The sequence below is a fragment of the Falco biarmicus genome, chromosome 3 (genome assembly GCF_023638135.1).
Source record: "Falco biarmicus isolate bFalBia1 chromosome 3, bFalBia1.pri, whole genome shotgun sequence".
NCBI lineage: Eukaryota > Metazoa > Chordata > Aves > Falconiformes > Falconidae > Falco > Falco biarmicus.
In genome coordinates this window covers 8,461,650-8,482,333 of record NC_079290.1, presented here as the reverse complement: position 1 = coordinate 8,482,333, position 20,684 = coordinate 8,461,650, and the positions used below count along the sequence as shown (strand labels likewise).

The 20,684-nt window shown below is 37.2% G+C and overlaps 1 protein-coding gene across 4 annotated transcripts in view; it reads right to left on the bottom strand.

Annotated features, from left to right (window-relative positions):
* CDH12 (cadherin 12) overlaps window positions 1–19,623 on the bottom strand; it is a 220,698-nt gene extending 201,075 nt beyond the window's left edge. For 3 of the 4 annotated variants that reach the window (XM_056333476.1, XM_056333478.1, XM_056333480.1), the window contains exons 1-2: window positions 19,401–19,623; window positions 19,187–19,330 (exon numbers count right to left, since the gene is read on the bottom strand). The gene's annotated coding sequence lies outside the window, so the exon portion shown is untranslated. Of the gene's footprint in view, window positions 1–19,186 lie in introns of all 4 variants that reach the window. The other variant, XM_056333477.1, reaches the window with a different exon arrangement.
* Between the last annotated feature and the right edge of the window lie 1,061 nt (window positions 19,624–20,684).

The following is a 20,684-nucleotide window of genomic DNA, read 5'->3' as shown; positions in this document are numbered from 1 at the left end:
ACAGTTTCCCACAAAAATTCTCCCAGATAAACTGGCTGCTCATGGCTTGGATGGGCTCACGTTTCACTGGATAAAAACATGGCTGGAGGGCTGAGCCCAAAGAGCTGTGTGTGAATGGAGTTAAATCCAGCTGGCAGTCAATCACGAGTGGTGCTCCTGAGGATTCAGTATTGGGGCCAGTTCTCTTTAATATCTCTATCAATGATACAGATGAAGGGATCCAGTGCATCCTCAGTAAGTTTGCAGACAACACCACGTTGGGTGGGTGTGTCTGGACAGGCTGGATCAAAGGTCTGAGGCCAACAGTACGGAGCTAAGTGCTGGGTCTTGCACTCGAGTCATAACTCCACGCAGTGCTGCAGGCTTGGGGAAGAGTGGTAGAAAAGCTGTCTGGCAGAAAAGGACCTCCAGGTGCTGGTCAACAGCCATCTGAACATGAGCCAGCAGTGTGCCCAGGTGGCCAAGGCGGCCAACAGCACCCTGGCTTGTATGAGAAATAGTGTGGCCAGCAGGACAAGGGAAGTGATTGTCCCCCTGTACTCGGCACTGGTGAAGCTGCATCTGGAATACTGTGTTCAGTTCTGGGCTCCCCAGTTCAAGAGAGACAAGGAACTACTGGAGAGGGTCTGAAAATGTTTAGGAGACTGGAGCATCTCCCTTATGAGGAAAGGCTGAGACAGCTGGGCCTGTTTAGGCTGGAGAAGAGAAGACTGAGAGGGGATCTTATCGATGCATTCAAATATCTTAATGGCAGATGTCAAGAGGATGGGGCCAGGCTCTTTTCAGTGGTGCCCAGCGACAGGGCAAGGGGCCAGGGGCACAATCTGCAACACAGGAAGTTCCATCTGAATATCAGAAAGAACTTCTTTACCTTGAGGGTGCCAGAGCACTGGAAGAGGCTGCCCAGTTGCAGAATCTCCTTCTCTGAAGACATTCAAATCTCGCCTGGATGTGATTCTGTGCAACCTGCTCACTCCAGGCAAACCTGCCTTAGCAGAGGTGGGTTGGACTAGATGATCTCCAGAGGTCACTTCCCCCAACCATTCTTGACTCTGTGATTCACAGAACTTATTTTTTTTACCTTTCTAAATTGAACTGAATCATCACCAATTTCATAGGATAAGCTTCAGCTTTCATTATTTTTTCATTTTTGTCATAGCTTTGCAGACGTAAGTGCAACATAATTAATGAATTCTGTTATCAGACTGAGATATGCAAGCTTCCCCCCAAAATGTCATACTGCACTTCAAATACACCTCTTTAATGTATACAAAGATCACTTACGCTTCATCTTTATTTTCTGAAACAAGCAGCTACTGGACTAGTTGCTTCATACAGTCTTTAATTTTATATTCCTTAAGGATGGGTGATCCATGGTGGTGACTTAGACTTGAATTTTTAAAGTTACAATACACTAAGGAAATTCACATTTGCTTACTGCTAAAAATGACAACCAACATGTTAACCTACTCTTCCCGTTTATTTTTTTTTCTTTCCAAGTACATATTTCTTACAGCATTCTGCTCTTGGGAATTTATTATATATATTTTATATATATATATAACTGGAAATTATTTTCTGGCTATCTGCAAGACAGAGTTTGAGCAGTGTGCATGGAAGTGACGTACACAGTCATTTCATTAAGAACCTTATCTCTTTCTCTGCTTCTCAGTCTCATCAAGAAGAAAGAACATCAGTACTGATGGGAATTATTAGGATGAGAAAGTTTCTGTTACATCAAAACAAGAGAACATTGTGGGATTTCAAGTTTAGCAGGTATAAAATTCAGGAAAAAAACCCCAAACGCTTAAAGGTGGGTAGCATAAAGCAGCATGCATTTGTGCCTTGATTGCTTCAATTTATCTTTTATGATGACTGCTAATTTCATTTATAGAACTTCTCATAGAATTAGTGGAGGAATAATGCTAGAGTATTTTCCTGTTTTATTGATACAGAACTTGTTTGTTTACATGATGAAAGGGGGGACCACAATCTGTAATTACTATCTCTTCCCTCTTCAATGATACATTTGCATCTACTCCCACTCCGTGTTGTTGAAGTGGTTAATAGCTGAGACATGCTATATAGCAGTTCTCCCTACCTGATGCACAGTGGTTAGAAAACCAGAGTTATATGGACTGCCTAAGGGCTCCAGGGAAGTCAATAAGAAAACCGATTCCATCACTGGGACTTGAATTAGTCCTAAATACACAGAAGAAAATCCAGCTGGTACTATAGTACTTATGTTCATCTTACAATTCAAAGAGAATCCTTACAAGCATGGACAAGTCAGAACTAGCAATAAGAATTTTCTGTAATTTACTCTGAAGTTAAAAGTTACTCTAAGCAAGTAGGAGGAGAGGCTAGAAGATAGTACGAATGGGGACTTGTATTAATTATAACACAGAGGAAGTTATGGCCAGCTATTACCACAAGCACTACATACACCATTTGATTTGCACTAGCAGTAAATTATTTCTTTAAATTCAGTTAGAGGAATTAATGTTTATAAGACCTGTGGAATAAACAGATTTATGCCCAGTATCTTGTATTTATAAGACTCCTTGAAAGAAGGTAATGAGGGTCTCTTGCAATAATAGGTTCACATAATGAAATCAAATCAAGTTATTATTGTTAGTGCAGATATAGTAGTGCAGGTAGAAGGGAGAGTCTTGACTTTATGTATAGCAAGTTATAGGAGTGTAGAAAGAACCATCAGTGTCCTTCATACTATCTTCAGAACTGTTACTTTTGATTTTTGCATAGCCAAGAATAGTGCCTATTTCCTCATGTCTTCTGGAATATAATACGTCTCAGAAAGAATAAGCACTGTAATTTTCTTCCACTGAGAAACTGAATTGATGCTACCACATGTCTGACCTGCTCCTGTCCTGAAGGAGACTCGGGAAAAATTCAACTCAGCAAAGCAAAACTCCAAAGAGAATCTTTGCTGAGATACGGCATACAGGGTGACAGGTCTGTATTGTCTTCATCGTAGCCCACTGGGTAAAACACTGCCTGACCTCTACATAGTCTAAGTCTTCTGTTCAACTTCTGTATATTAATACAGGTTACATAAGAATTACATGGCTACTGAACTTTAGTGTAGGACAATATGAAATGTTCCTTCTTAGTGATCACACATTGTAGAATTTGAAGTTCATTGACGTAAGAGTGTACACTGATTAACATAGCAGCATATTGCTCTGCCATGGTTAGCATAGTTTGGTTTTTCACTGGAAAATAATATTTTACATTAAAAGCTTCATGCTGTATTTAACACTCTATGCTTTACGTGTTGGTATGCTGATGACGCAAGTTTATTAGTGGGAAAATTCAACTACAGAGCAATACAAGAAGACAATTGTCACAAAGAGTGCACACTGCCTCCTGATACCTTCACGTTTTTGAAAATCTAAATCTGTTTTCTTATAATTGCTTTTGCTTCAAAGGAGTGATTGTGACATTGATGATCATAATATTGAGTGAGATGCTGACAAGATATCTTGTCTACAAAGACAGCTAGCTCCTCCTGTGTTCATAAGACTTGTTTTGTTTTCTTTCACTTTTGAAATACAGAGTATCAGATCTTGATCCAGTATCACTGGAATCAATATGACAAATGTTTTAGTGGATCAAGATATGGTATTCTCTTTATTTTTTCAACATAATGTAAGATTAAATAGTTGCTCTAAATCCAGTATAGTTGATAAAACTTATTTAAGGAATTGTCCCAGTAAATGTGTCATTGATCTCAGTGTGAATAGCTTTCAGTGATGAAATATAAACTACAAGATGTCTAGATACCTAGGCATATGACCTTTTCTAATTTCTTCCATTTACATGAAAATACCAGTTCAACCTGAAACAGCAGAAAATGCCAATGTAATCCTATCAGACAGATGCTTCCAGTTTCTGGCCTTACGGAAACTAACAATATTCTGGAATAACCTCACTGAAGTCACTTGATTTAGTTTGTATGTTTGATACATGATATACTGTACCTACTTGAGAGAAGAGTTTACACGCTGCGTGCGGTTTCAAGAAGCACTCTCAAACTGCAACTGCTAATGTTACCTAGGTGGTCTTCACAGTGAAATTCTTGAAAGAAATGACAATTTAAACACAACAGAGCAAAACAATGAGACTGCAATCCTCTGGGTTTGGAACAAACAATTTAAAGACATTCTATCTTACTTACATGAGGCAGATTAAAGACTCTGTCTATTTTACCACAGTTTTAGGTGAACATCAGTCATTTATTGCAAAGAAAAATGTAAAACAGTTGATACACATTGAACATAAGGTGTTCGATTTTGAGACAATATCTAACTTGGTACAATTTTTACCCACAAATATGGTAGTGTTATTTATGTACATGTTCATAACACAGAAAATTGTACAGGGCTGGTGGTTAGATAAAGACTTATTCTAGCCTGGTTTACATGCAGTTGAGGCACTACGATTGTTCTAGCATGTAGCATGGAACTGCAGCACAGGAAACATTAACTCCCTTCGTGATCAGAGGAGCAGAGCTTTGCTTCTTTCACACCCTGAGAGAGCTTAAGAAAAGATGAACTAGTCTTACAGACACTCTATAGCCTGTCACCTGCATGATTATGGATTAGGGATTTTAAAAATTTGATCTTATCATAGGAAAATGTCATGTCATGTTAAAAAAAATAAATATCACTGCTACCCACTTTTATAGTGTTTCTTGCATTAGCAAAGCACAGACTGGGAAATCAACAAAAATAAATGTATTATTTCTAGTTCTTACTGCCTGAATACTTCTGCTATTTAAAAGGTGTCTGTAGACCCAATAAATGAAAATCAGTTCTCAGGCATAACTTCGAATCTTTATTCTATCATCACAGCAACAGCTTCCTCTCTCCTTTCATTCCATGCAGTCAAAGGAGTTAAGCAAAAGAGAGGGGAAGTATTTCCCTTTACTGACAGACTGAAATTTTTACTTTCAAAATAATTTATAACAAGCCCCTAGTAAAAATTTGCAGTCTGATCATCTGACATTCAGTCACTGTTTGCATTTATGGGGTCACTGTTATGGGGACCATTTCTCAGGTGCTGTTTCTCTGCATTCAAGAGTCCATTTTGACCCCAAAAGCATTAACTCAGCGAGCTCACATTTCTTCCTGTACTGTCATGTAAGATGTACTCTACACAAAATAAGGAACATCGACCTTGAAAGGAAATGGGGGGGTGGGGGTTTGGGGAGGATAAATAAATCCCACAACTAAACCCATTCAACAACCCAGACTGAGATCTAAGCTCTGTCAAAATGATTTCTTATTCCATTTTACTGAAGCAGTGCCATGCTTTATCACTTCTGTGTTCATGTCTTACAGCTGAGACAGCCCACTTGAATTGGTAAGTTGTTTTAGTTAAAGTATACACATGGTATTCACATTGGCAGTATGATTTAAAGGGGCAGACCATTTTGCAGGTGAAATACAGCCAGAGCTGCAACAGGAAGCTGAAATCCAAACCACTAAAGCACATGGAACTAATTGCTGTGTGTCTCACTCTGCTCCTTCTCTTCCCCATTTACAGAAACACTACAGTCAGTCTCATGACACGGGTGACTCAGTGGTGGAGGTGGCAGCTTTAGATCTTGCAGGAGCTTCTGCTGAAGACTCGTAATTTTAAGTAGAATTGGTCAGGTAATCTCAGCTAAACCTAACGTACTACTACTGTCTGTATCATTACCTCACTGCACACACATTTGTACACAAACTGCAATATAATGTGGACAAATGCTGAATTTGCCTTGTGACTATGAAATGTGCAGATGTTGAAAGACCCAGATAAATTATGACTATAAAAAAGGTGCTTTTCAAGTCACCAAAGTCCTCAGTTTACAACCAATAAAGTTTACACTTCGTTACACCAGCTCAGAAGTAGTCGTGTTTATTTACAGATATTTTTACAGAGGTGGGTTAAGTTGCTTAGCTTCTTTGGTCCAGTCATGGTGCTGCTTTAATAGGATAGATCAAGTATTACCATGCAGGCATAGACACATGTTTTTTAAAGCAAAAGGCTCTCTATTAAAAGTGCAAACCATAGCTAAAAAGGGCTATTTGCTCAAACAGCAAGGAAATGAAAGGCTTTTTCTTCTTTTGATTTACAAATAAGGAAATTCAGATCCAGAATGCTTGAAATGCCCCATAGCGCTGCTTAATTTTATTTTAAGGTAATTGAAAAGTCTTATGAAGGCAATGTTGAAACTTGAGCTCATTTTCTATTACACTGCAGTACTGTACCAAACTCTATGCATTTCATGTAAATTAACAACATTATCAGACTACAATGAATCTAAACACTCCTCCATCTGTACTTTGTGAAATGTAAATAAATAAAAACTTGAAAGTAATGCAAATGAAGTCACTCGCAAAAGAGCCATAAAATTCAGAACTAGGTCAAAAGTGAATGCACTAGTTTTCAATATAATTTTGTCTTAGGTTTTAATGTTCACCTTCTTATGTTCTTGCTGCCAATTGATTATCTTTCAGTGAAGTTTACACGTTACCATTAAATGTTAATAATGCATAAATATTAAACAGACCATGGTAAAGTTAGCAACACTATAAATATCCTCAACCTCTGTAGCCAATACTAGAAATTACTAAGGTCAGTATCAATAGTCAGAATCATAAAAAAACCTGTCTTTCTGGAATGGATAGCAATAAACAATGGACAAGGTACAACTGTTATTTAATACAGCTATCTCTTCCTGCAGAAACGTAGAGAATGGGGGAACTGGTGTGAGGAAAGGAAGCTAAAACTTTTAAAACAAGACATTCCTCAATGTTTCATTATTTTTTTATCCTTTTGTCTGTATATAATACTTACAAAATGCTTTAACCACCTTAAGACATTGCATGTTCTGAACATCCTAGGGATATTTTGTTCTGTAGTTTGCTTAAGAAACAAACAAACCAACAGCCAAAAAGCAGCCCACTGCAGATCCCTGTCAGACAGGGCACTGTTAAAAAAGCAAAGACTTAAATGTGCATGGTTGCTATAGATTTCAGTCCCACTAGGTGACAACAGATAGCTAAAGTATACATGTGCAATAAGCTTTACACTTGCCCAAGTGTGCTAAATCATTGTGTTGGCTCAAATTTGTTTTTTAAGAGCTTTGTTGACTTCACAGCTGGTGAGTTGACACTTTCCATCACTCCACCGCTTGGCAACAGATGCCTCTTACTTATGCACAGATGCCGAGTATCCACCCAACCCTAACATTAGTGTTGTGTTTTGAACTAATTGGGCCAACACAGTTGTAATTAAGATTTGAATAATTAGAAAACTAACATGATTACTTTCACAATTAATCCTTATATAGTACTACTGTGTTCTTTTCGGTCTATCCTGCATAGCTCTCATTTCATCAGGTCTTCTAAATGCATCAGCCTTCTAAACAGTGGAATAAAATCATATTTTGCAGATAATATTAATGTCATTTTAGAGGGCTGCTTTCACTCTGATTTTAAAGAGTTACTGTATATAATTGGACTAATATTTCCTTTCACTACATTTTACCATTACATGGATCCCTTTACAACCATTACACAGGAAGAAAAAACATACACAAGAATGAAGAAAGATTTTTTTTAAAACCAGCATGTGAGTATACATGGATTTAGTGTAATATAAAAGATCTTTAAGATGAGCTGATCTGATGCATCCTGTTGTACTCTTTGACTTGATGACTGTTTTAAAATGATGGGTGTTGAGGTGTAACTGTTAAGCAAGAGATTATAGCTGAGGGGAAAGGAAGAGTCTCTTTTAAATGGTGAGTCTGTCCTGTGGAAATGGCAACTGTAGGACTTGCAAACAATAGCAGATAGTCTGGTTCTAGAGAACACGTAAATAAAAGAAGAAATAGTAGGAAATAAACAATTGAAAAATGGATGTGATTAGGAAATGTCCATTCAAAGCATGAGGGGTGTAACGCTTTCATCATCCAAAGCATCTAAGGATGGATGAATGTGTAAACATCTCACGCTCTGGGTATTAAACTAATTTTAAGCAATGCTCAAGATTTATCTGACAGTAATATGCAAAATTAAGGTGTTCATGTACGTGTATGCTGACAGAAATGACAGCATTTCTTCAGATGCATTTACTATCATATACACACAATAGGAACTCTCTTATCTGCCACTAAAAATCACCACTAGTTAAATTTTCATTCTTTGGCATTACAAAGACTGAGAACAATAAAGAAAAAAAGATAATAGCTGTATAGGAATATTAATAAGAAGTAAGATTTAGAAAATGTACATTCTGTTTATAGAAAGTAAAAGATAAATCTTTTTTTCTTTGGCATTCTAGCTAATCTACACAGTTTTTGGCACAGTGCAGGAAGCTTGGTATTTTTGAGTTACAGATCACTTTTAAAGGTAAAAATATTTTTTTCACATGACAGCTATAATCTCAATTGTGTGTTACAAAAAAAGCCAAGGAAAAAGTTAAATACATACTATCTGCAGTTGGAATAAATTGCATCCAATTATGGGGAGGAGGGAGAATTTGTTGCAGGTATCCTCTCTTGAACTAAAGATTCATGTTTTCTAGTCTTCTCCAGGTGTTTAAAGCATATTGTTTGCACAGATACCTAAACTTGCTTTAAAGGGCATTTCAGGAACATACTTATCAGGGAAAGCAAAGAAACAGGACCAGGGAAGGAGGAGTTGTTCAAAAGAGTATATTAAGTGTTAAATGGCAGCAGCCAGCAGCAGCTCAGCCTCCCCTCAGATAGCAGAGTTCAGTTCCCCTGAGGCAGGAGAATGAGAAAAGGCTATAATTACTGGCTAGCATTGTTAGTGAAAATAAATATACCGCTTCTATATTCCAGAAGAAATATAGCCTCTTTCCCCACCAATTCCTTAATCCAAACTACAAATGCTGCTTTTTATGGATATGATAATCCCCTGTTAATATCTGACATAAGAGCAATTTGTGATCACAAAACAATCTCTTGTAAAAGTTTGAGTTAATTGTTGTCAAGACAGTGATTCATTATTTCCTTAGGCACAGAAAAGGGAATATGATGATAAGAAGCTGTGGAAGGAAACAGGATTCCCAGAAAGAAGTTACGCTAGCCCATTACCCTTCATTTGCTAAATGGGGACAAAATGAAAGAAGGAAACAATTTCTTGACCTGTATGTTGGGCAGATGGAGGACTTTTTAAATGTTGGGAAGAGAAACCTGTCTGTGGGCAACGTAGGGGGAAAAGGAGACAAACCAATATTCAATATTACATGGCAGAGAAGTATCAGCAGAGAACAAAAGTAATTTAATTGCTGATAAACATCAATTTGCCCAAGACAAAAAACTCAAGAGCTGATAGCATCACACAAGTAATCAAATCCTCACCTAAGTCTCAAATTGTCAGAGCTGCTGTACTGTCCAGCACAGGGCACTTCTTTGGCTTAATGACCCCTCAAAGAAGGAGCTTGTCTATTACTCAACATCCTGGCCACTGTATGACACTTCAGCCCCAGACCTAACCGTACAGTAGAAAACAAGATGTAATAGGTCTGAGGCTTTGGCATTGTTAAGACAGTCAGTGAAACTCCAAAGCTCTCATGAATGCTTATCAAACCGACATGCTGAGATCTTCTAATTCTATCAATCATAGCCAGCATACTTCACAGCCATACCCTGATCCAGCTCCTGTTGAAGTCAGAGAAGGTTAAATTGATTCCTCATCAAGGTTTGACTGTTCTCAAATTTAACTGTAAAACAGATTTTGCCAGTTATTGCTGTAGGTTTTGCAACTGTGTGGCAATATACTGAGCAGACTCCACAACATCTTTCCATTGTGTGGTTGGTAAACATGAAATCCATTTTAATAAAATTAAAGCCAGGTTATAGCTTTACTGTAGTAGGGCTGCTTTCCAATGCCTTCCATAAAACACAGTGTATTGTTTCAAAAAGGGTTGAATAAGATTATCTGATTATAAATCTCTTGTCAGTGATTATCAAATAACATTTGGTTTCGTAGAGAGCTTAAGAAGTTTTTACGGGTTTAGAATATCAAATTCCAACACACATATGTTTATATTCTCATATAGAATTACAAGGTCATACTTCAAATGATACTTAGTTTCCCTTCCTGTGGCTGTGTTTTGCTTCAGTATCTGAGAGCTATATCATTTTGCATAATCAAGAAAACGAGTATTATAATTTTCATTTGTATTCCAAATTATATTCAGAACAAAAATAATGAATTAACAATGTTTTAAAAGTGATTACAGGGAAAGAAAATAATGTTGGAAAAGCCTAATGCATCATTATGTATTTGAGAAAAATCTGAAAACTAGAACAATATTTTTGATTACTAACACTTTCTTTTTTGACAGGAGATATTTCTCTGTTTCCTTGCATTATGTTTTACCTTGCATCCTACTCACAACATCCATCTTGGCTTTATGGCGCTCTCTGCCTTTTCAAATGTTTGGCTTCAGGGGTATTTATGCTACTAAACATTATATTTGGTAGACTTGCTTTAAAAACCACTTTCTTTTTTTATTTCCTGACAAGCTATTTAAAACATCACATTCATGCCTTATGTATTGCACTTTTAAAAAATATATCCATATATTCCATGAAATCTAGATCCGTCTCACCCAAATTTGTTTCTTTGCAAGAACTGCAATTTATATTTGGGGACATCATTGCTAAAGAGGTATGAAAGAGACATTTTCCAATACAAATACTGTAGTTTATTTCTACTAGGGAGGGGGAAAATTTCCTATCAGAAAATTTAGAAGAACAGCTCCTAAAATGGCTAGTTTAACTATGGACATCAGTAGTACCAGACCATTACAATTCACATTTAGAATCTGAAAAAAAGGAGGGCAGGAAAATCATACAAAGGATATAACCTTCAGCACTTGTATGTTTTATAATTTTAAATGGGACAAGCCATTAAGTTCTGGTTTTTAATTAATCATTTTTACAGAAGACAGAGACAAAAAGTCAGAGGCGGAGAGTAAAAGAATAATATATACTAAATTATGCTTTGAAATGATAAAAAGCTATTTCTCTACCATGGTATCTGTCCAAAGAATACCTAAAAAACAGCTGGTAGAAAGAGAAATGCCTGGTGCACCTAAAAAATGCATTCAAAAATGTTTAGGTAGATCAGTTTGTGTTTTGCTTGGTAGAGCCTGCACTGATGGAAACAACTGAGGTAGGCTGCATGGTGACCGGCTTCACTTGTTCTTTAACCAGTAAGACTATATCAAGTTAGATTCATTAAATCTCAGCTCTTAGTTCAATTAATCTCCTGTCACTAAGTATCTGAACAACATGAACCCAGTTCTTACCTAAACTAGGCAAAAGACATGCACATATTTAGAAATAGGTGTGAGAAATTCCATTCAACAGAAAATTATTTTTTACCTGAGCTAGCATCCCTAAGCATGTATCACAGAAAGGGCTGTACAGCCACCAGGCAATAAGAAATGAATGGTAATTCTGAATGTTCAGCATCCCCTTTCCAACCCCTCCACACAACTGTAACAGCAACATTTAGAAAGACAGTTAAGTGTGTGAGTTTTCGATTTAAAATATTCATGCTCATTGATCACAAATAGGGCAAAAAAATGTCATACAGTTATTACAGGAAAAAAAATGAGTTGATTAAAAAAAGAGTGACCTTTAGAAAACATTTACAAAAAATGTCCATTGTTTGTTGGAAGATGCTCCAGGGAGTTCCAGACAGAGTGAAAAAAAAATAAAAATCTAACCAAATAAATATACAAATCCACCAAGTTTAAATAACAAGCTTGGAGAAAAATGCTTCCATGGGGGAAGGGGGAGGAAGTTTCTGATATTTCCTTTGTTGTTGGGTTTTTTTAACTTTACCTATTAAACACATCCAGATGCTTGCCCTGATGTCTGTGCTCCATTCTGCTATACATAGGATCTCCTCTACACCTTGGCCAGGATTACTCATGTTCAAGGCTGCTGGAACTCAGATTATGTCCTTGCCTGTTACATTTTGGCTTCAGGGTAAGAAAGACTGACAGGTAATTGTTATGTGCTACATCTGAAGGGTTATTCAGAGTAGGATTGAAGTCCATTGATGGACCTGAATTTAGTTGCTTACATGTTCTGTGCAGCAGATGAAGGACATTTCCATTCCAAACAATAACAAAAGAGAGGAGGGGGGGTAAGGGCATGAGGAGACACAAAGACAAATATAGAAGAAAGTGATGGTGCCTGGAAATTTCAATCGATTTACATGCAGTGAGGACCAAAAAATGGGATAGAAGTCTTTACAGTGAATCACAAAACCAGCAAGGAGAAGTGATGGTCTTTAAAAAGCGTTGCAATTAGCAAGCTCATTTGAATGTTTTCCTTATCAGCACATACCTACTCCTCACCAGCTCTTAACCTCTGTATTTATTCTGACATACCAGGTATATAGCATTTTATCTTTATTTATTTGACATATGTCTTCCTTCAAGTGAGGCAGAAGGACCAAATTACCAAAAGATCTGTTTTATAGAAAACCTGAACCCCACTGTCTAGGAGATCAGATTAAAAAAACCCAACTATTTACAAATGAGAGTAGGAAGCACAGTTGTATCCCAACAGGACAGCTTCTCAAACAGTAATAGAGAAAAGGGGTTCTTTATCGAAAGGCAGAGGGCTTTTTTTGGTTTTATTTTTTTCTTCCAACAGTGACAATCAGGACTTCTGTAACATTTGTTTAGAATTACAGCAAGGTAGATCTACGCTAGATAGGTTTACTTATGCACTAAATGAGTACTATTTACCCAGAAAAGGAATAAGAACTGTTACTTGTAACAGGGAATGCAATTAATTTATATTCCATTTACTATTTTCAACAGATATAGTTAAATACTCAAAAATTATGGTAAACAAGTACCAAGGTTACTATTAATATTTTAGGGAGAAATAAAAAGACAGTTAACAAGAAAAGATACAAGTTTACTAAATGGAAATGAAATGGCTTTTCCAGTTTAATGATTGAAATGTTACTTAAGCTTGAAGATTTTTTACAGAAATGTTGTTGCAACCAAATTTCAGTGAACTCAGATTTGGCAGAATGGTTTCATCATCACATATCTAGCAAAAGTACTGAGTAAAAGTCTGCTCAGGCTGTTCAAAACAATGGAAATTTTAGTTAAGAAATACTAGATTTTAGCTTTTCTTCATGCTACAAATATTCTTAGAAAACTGTAATTGAATTTTACTATCTGGTATATTTGTTCCACTTAACAGTATTGGGTTTATTTGCATTATTTTCTTAATATAGGAAAAATGAACCATGGGATAGAGCTTTTTTTTTTTTTTTTTCCTTTTAGATTACACACTGAACTAAATATAAAACATCTATGAAAGAGTGTAACATGCATGCACAAAATCAGTATGCCTGAGGACATAATGCCAAGGTTATTCTTAATAAACTTTGTGATCTTTTTATAGGTTTCTGAGAGTTGCTTAAAGTGCCATCTCAACCCCATATATAGAAACACTGTATTCTATATGTATTAAGGATCCAAGGGGACTGAAGAACATAAGGGAGTGGTAAGAGAACTCAGAACCTGGGTCACCAGTTCAAAGTCCTGTGGGTAGTCGTTGAATTGCATAAACAAACTAAAAACTTTGAGAAATAAATAAATGGCCACCGACAAGTGTTCAGCAAATGTGTGTCTGCATTTACAATTACATTTAGCACTTGCTGGCAGCCTTCAGAGAACAGCAACTAAGAACCTACCTAACGCTTATAGACTTGAAATGACCTGTGTCAAAAAGCTGGATTTTGGGATCAGTGCTGGAGCACACTGTTGATCAAGAAAGGTCAAAAGTGCTTTCTGGAAAAAGAGTGGGTTTGCATCCTTATTTACCTTCACAGGTGGGGGCGGGGGGTGGGGGGGTAGGGCGGGGAGGGAAAAGAAAAAAAGGAAAGTATTTCAAACATTTTTCTAACCAAGTTAGCCACAACTTTCTTTTGTAAGTACATTCAGTGTGCTGGACATAGTATTAATGTGGTCAATGAGTAAATGCATGCATCAAAAGAATAAAACATCTGATTTAAATTTGGAAACAAAGCCTATTCATCCAAAAAAATTGAGTATTTGAGTATTTACCATCTGCTTTGGAGACTGTTCTGAATATACTGTACTCTGAAAGTTGAAGGACAATGTAATTCTAGTATCTAAATTTGTAACTTCAAAACTTAAGTGGGATACAGCAATTTATTGTAAATCAGATGCTTTGATACTTCCTTGTTTTGAATCTCAGACCTATACATTTCTTATGAACGTTTCCATAAAAGTTTCCATTCTGAGCTTTGGCTCCCAGTCCGGGCCATTCAGGACAACAGCACAGAGATGAATTTCAGCACCCACAGACCCCAAATCACACTCTGCTGGGACACAGGACAGTAAACATTGTTTACATTATACATATGTCAACCAGTGTAGTCATTGCCTTAAAAAATATTGACAGCTGACACATCTGCAGCAGAAAGATGCCCCTGCAGCCCCGGAACTGTCTGGTGTACATCAACAATTCTGATGTTTACAGGAAGGCTCTTTTCCCCATCAATACTGAAATGATACATTTGAGAGAGACTGAACCACAGCTGCTCCTAAAGTAATCTGACCAAGTCACAAGATACAGTACCGTAGCTCCCATCTGGCTGGGAGAAAAAGAAGCCTCTTTAAATGATCCACTGCAATATTAGTATTGTAAAACATATGTCTTTGACTTCTGCTAAATACCAAGTCCAGTAATAAATATGGCGATGAACAGTTTGCATTTTATGTTGATAAAGAAATTATCTACATGAAAGAGTAGTGCCTCAGCCCCCGCAACTACCAGGCTTGAAGATTCAACATAAAAGCAGATTAAAGCTTTCTACCCTTCAGAACACCACTTCAGCTTCAAAACTTCGCTACAAAATTATTACCTCAACAAATATTCATGCAGTGACACATGCCAAACCAAATGCCTTCAATGAGTTAAATCTCTGCAAATCAAGTGGACGTTAGTGAAAGTTTCTATTTATACAAAGGAGGAGAAGGTCTGAAACTCATTCTTCAATATGGTGCATCTCTGAAGAAAAGCAATAAAAACAGAAGACAGGAAAAAGCAGTAGCAAACACTACCTTTGCCTCTAAATCAACCAGTTATGATTCTGAGGAGTCATTCAGAAGCTGCAACTTTTCACATTGGCTTGAAAATGACAATGCCTTTGAAAGTATGCTGAAAACTTACATATTTGCAACGTATATACAAAAATATATGCTGCAATATATGTTTCTTTTTAACTGGAAGATCTGTGTTTGCAAGAGCGATGACATCCTGAGTTACCCGAGTTAAACCTTGCAGAGTTTTATTTCCATGAAGCAGTTAAGAGCATGCAATTTCTGCAGTGTAGACACATAGACTCTGAAACTGGAAACAGAACTGGCTCTTACTGGGCTAGCTACTTACGGTACGCTGAGATACTGTACACAGAGCCCCTGATGCAAAGAGCGTACAATCAAAAACAAAGTAAAGAAAAACGGGATAATGACACGGTAGAGTGTGGGAGCACATACATCCCATTCATGTGAGCACTGGAGTGTTTTCATGGGGGGGTGTGTCTGTTTCAATTAAAAAGAAAAATTTACACAGGTGTCCCAAGTGAGAAAGACGATGTCCTTGCAGCATCAAAGGAAGGAAGAGAATGGATATGAAAGTGATGAAGCATTAAATTGTGGTAGATGAAGAAAAGGAAAGGAATGAAAGAGGGAGAATGCTAAGAGGAACAGAATGAAAAGAAACACAAATCATTAGGAAGAAAGAGAAGCTATATAAAGAATGTGGTACTCAGAGGTGCAAGAATAGATTCCCAGGAAACAGACTATGATAATAACAGCAGGAGGGATGACAAGAGTCTGGTGGGACACAGTGATCTTGCTATGAAAGCTGATGGTAGTTTTCCAATGCACGTTAATAACCCAGGCCTTGAGAAGCCTCCCTTTCTGGTAAAGCAAATATATCTTTGATAAAGAAAACTGGGGAAACTCACAAACACCTGAAGTTTATTCTATCTCACTCTCACCCTATCCTCTTGAAATGGCATCATATCTCTCTTCACCTTACATTAACTGGATTATTAAATATAGTCGTCAACAGTGGTTTTCTTTTTCATATATGTCCAGCACTGGTTTAGCAGGATTGTTCCTTGCTGCTCTATGGTTGGTTTTATGTCAGCTATGACAGCTCCCTTTGCTTTACCCCTTTTCAAATCTCAATTTAATAAATTTCCTTTAAAAAGTTCCTAAAACATTAAAGCATTATCATCAAACACTAATTTTCAGTGGAGTTGGGTCAGATAGTATTCATACTCATCTGTCGGTAATAAGGAGATGTAGCTAGAGGCAAAAAAAATTAACACTGAACTCAAAGAACTTGAAATATCTGGAATGCAGCTGAACTTTGCATACAGCTACATATGTAATACTATTTGATATGGCCTTAGAGTTAAAAAAAAAAAAAAAAAAGGTCCAGAAAAAGGAACTAGGCTATACTGACATGTCTTCCACTGCCTTCCTGTGTAACCTATGTTCCTGTGTTTAACAAGTCTGAAAAGCTTCAATGAGTCAGGTACCCCAAATTATTTGTTTAATGAGAAATGGTATTTCCCATATTGCTGAAGTCACTTTTGGACTGTCACCACGTATGAAGAAACCAATAATCCACCAATGGAAGAGATCAGAAAATAATTATAGCATTATTGTCTATTTTTATCAAAACACGAGGAAGCCCAGCATTTCCCTGTATTTTGTGAACTGTCATATCATACAATCTCTGAGGCTAGCATACTGGAAAGTAAGTGCTCTTCACTTAGAAGCAGATAGAACATCTGATCTTGTAAAATAATAATAGAGATGTAAGTGCATTTTAAGACTTGTTTAGAAACCCACAGACACACTGCCATGAAAGCGTGATTTATTTATTTTTTACTTACAGCAACAGCTTTGTGAGACAAAAGGGGAACAAAGCCATCACGTCAAATAGTGTAGTGTTTGTAGTCAGTCCTTGTGAAAGACTGAAATGGAAGTTTTGCTATGTGTATGTAACTTGAATGTCTGCAACTGCAAAGGAATTGTTTACACTATAATTTTTTCCATGCGGTGCATTAAGTTATTGTCTTTTGATTTTTTTTAATGAATAGTCTAATGTCTATTAATGAATACTAATTATGCCAAGATATCATTTCATGAAAGAAAAAAAGTGAAGACAGGTATAATGGAAGCTGATTTGTGCATTGAAATATTTCTGCCTTGGTCAAAAATTGCATCTCTGGGTAGAAACACAAAACTTAGTAAATGTCATATAAACGTAACGTGAAAAAAGTAGCAAGCCATATGTTACACCAAAATGAGGATCAGTGCCTATAACTACTTCCAAAACCAACCTATTTTAGAAGAAAACAGTGAACCTATTGAGTCACCATATAAACAAGCACGACTTTCAGAAATAATTTTTAAGAAGGTAAATATACTGATAGGTAAAACTGTTTTTATGTCTTAATATTATTATGTCTTAATAATATTAATGTCTTAATACATTCCTGCAAAACTTCACATCATTTTCCCATATGCTTATGTTTTTGCAACAAATAGAATGTGGTATTTCTCACTGAAAAAGCTAACAGAATAAGTAAGAAATCTGCAGGTAACCAACATTTCCCCAAATTGCCTTTTTTTTTTTTTTCTTGAGGAAGGGTGGAGTGGAGTGGGAAAGGGGCTTGGTAGGTATTTTTGGTGAAAAAAATGCATCTCCATATTAGGTAGCTGAGCTTTTAATGCAATATATATTGCTATGAATTATATTACCAGCATTGGATGATAATCAGCAATACAGATACTTAATGACAGTAAACCGTATCTGCTGAAAAAAGCTGTCCAATTAAGCCACACTTTTATAATCTACCCAGGAGTTATATATCTGTTTAAGACAGCAAGATTTGAAATAAGTTAACTTTCCATTGAACTGTTTTCCCTATAATGACAGATTTTTAAACACATTATGTTAATTTTTGTGGGAAACAGAAAGAACATGGCCATGTTTAATACAATAGACTTTAACTTGGTCCCTTACAGTATTGAAAAGTTTGGGCTGTTTACTAGCTCCTTAATTACGTCCCCTGACAGCATGGCTATTAAATGTGAACTTGACTCAGACTATCAAATTCAGTTCACTTTAGGCGTTTTAGGATGGATACGCCACAGGCACACCAGGTTATTTAACTAATTCCAAGCTGTGCAAGCATCTCTCACTTTTTCATATTAATCATTTAATCTTTCAAGACAGCCTCCCTCATGTACTCTCTCATTTCTTTGCAGATAAAGATCTTGAAGCACCAGTCTATTTCTTTCGATGCCACACTTTCTATCACCCCGTGAAAAATACATCCTCTCCCTCTTCAATCCAACACTACTCCCCCCCAAGCGACTACCAAATTAATTTTCTGAATTTTCTGGCCACTCGTATTGAACTAGCACCCCCACTCACCCTTATCCTCTTCCTGAACTGCTAATCCTGCAAAAACAACTATCCAAACCCCACCAGCCTCCAAGCATAACACACACCAGTCACAGCCCTCACTCTGATGGTAACCTGGAAAGCTGCATGCATATTCTTGATTCACATTTCAAAAATCCCTTTCTGTCTTGTTTAAATGCCATGGGACTTTGAAGCCTTGTGTCTGTGTGTTCCTGCTTGCACAGGAGCAACACTCCTTATTCAAAATAAAGTTTTACCTTTGCTTTCCAGCTGCTGTGCTTCCTCAAGTAAACGTACTAAGCACAAAGGGGGAAAGTGCACTTTGCCTTCCCTCCTCACACTCCTGCACATTTCTAACATTTTTACTTTTTTTTCCTCTAAGCTTCAGATAACCACTGAATCGGAAAAAAACCTGCAGCCATTCATAAGAAGCTGCTCAAAACCTGAATCCCTCCAGAAAGGAGTTCCAGGCTGGGACACTTGCCTCTGCCCCCAGCCCTCTCCTGACAGGCAGCCCGGCTCCCTTGCTGCAGTGCAGCCCGTCAGTTCACTCAGTTTGAACTTTCAATGCAGAAATTCGGCATGATGCAGTCAGCCAGATAAAGCAGCACTTACCTTAATTGAAATCTTTTCTCTGGTAAAGCTGGAGCATCAGTCAAATCAACAGTGATTTGGGGGTAATCAAAGTTTCAATCAACACCCTCCGGGTAGCTGCATACTGCTATGCCTTTTTTTCCTTGATGTTGAACTCTTCACTGTCTAAAGGAGAGAGAGAGAAAAAGATAAGCTGAAATCCTCAGAGGCTCCTAGGGAGTGAGAGAAGACGCACCAAAGCAATGTTTCTTAACATGAGATTCTCAGCAAGTGTGCTCAGGTCTGGAAGATCGCGTAACTGCTGTGATAGGCTCCTGTCATGTCCCCTGAGCCGTGAGATGATCATTGACCTGATTAGCTCCGAACACTCCCTACATGCAGAGAAAGCACTGAGAGGATTGGTGGGTCGCAAGGGAATTGGGAAAGGCACCAGGGCCACTTGGGAATCTTCATTCTTCCAGACTAATGGATGTGCTGCAGCTGAGGCTGTGATTTGCGAGGAGGTTATGCACAATGTTAACCGTCTAAGGACTTAAACAAATGTGCTTTTGCATGCTGTTTCTCAAGGTGCACCAGCATTCAACTCAGGGTAGAGCTGAGTAATTAGAGACTGATGTAGCCGTTTCGTAATACATGGCTCACTATATGCAATGTTCTGTAAGATGAGAGATAAAGTGGATTCATACATTTGTCTCTGACCCTGGAGACAATAGCAGTTAATGGGTGGAATAAGTGAAATTAGCATGGTGGGCTCATATTAGCCCCCAGATGGCAATCAATCACCATGGAAAGAAAATGAAAAGAACAGCAAAACCCAAACAGACTAGAATTATTTAACAAGTGTATGTGGCAATTTCAATAAAATATAGAGAAAGAATGCCAAATTAGTACAGAAAGGACTCTTCAACACGGAGATAAAATCAGCAGCAACGCACAATACAAGTTCTCTTCTATGCTTGCAGTAGTGGGGGAAAAAAACCACAAAGAATGCATTTAAAGGACCTAATTTGCCTTTTCACTTATGCTGATACAAATTAATCTATTAAAGATGACAGCTTAAATTTAGATGGTAAAAAAAATGAGGTGTATTTTTTACCTGGTTTTGGTTCTAGGATATTACAAAAACTAAGCTTCTGTGTACCAAGTATTCAGGCTTATATGGTCAAATGAGTTCAGCCAAAGTATGCCAACTTTTATGACTGTCCTCATCTGTTATTTTCCTGCTTCTTGGATGCAAATATGGAACTAGCCAATTGACTCAATTTTCCATTCAGATTTATGGAAATACCAGTTTGTGAGTAAGAGAGGAGTTCACAGAATAACCTATCTAGTGGTGGTGGTCTGATACACCAATATAAAATGGATACATTTTAATTTTGATAGCAACTAAAGAAGAATATTTGGAACTTATAGCGGCAATGTTAGTTCAGATGTAGTTGTCATAAGTTACTCCATGAATGCTAAAACGATAATCATAAACATATATTGAAATTCTTAATCATATTTATTTACCTTGGAT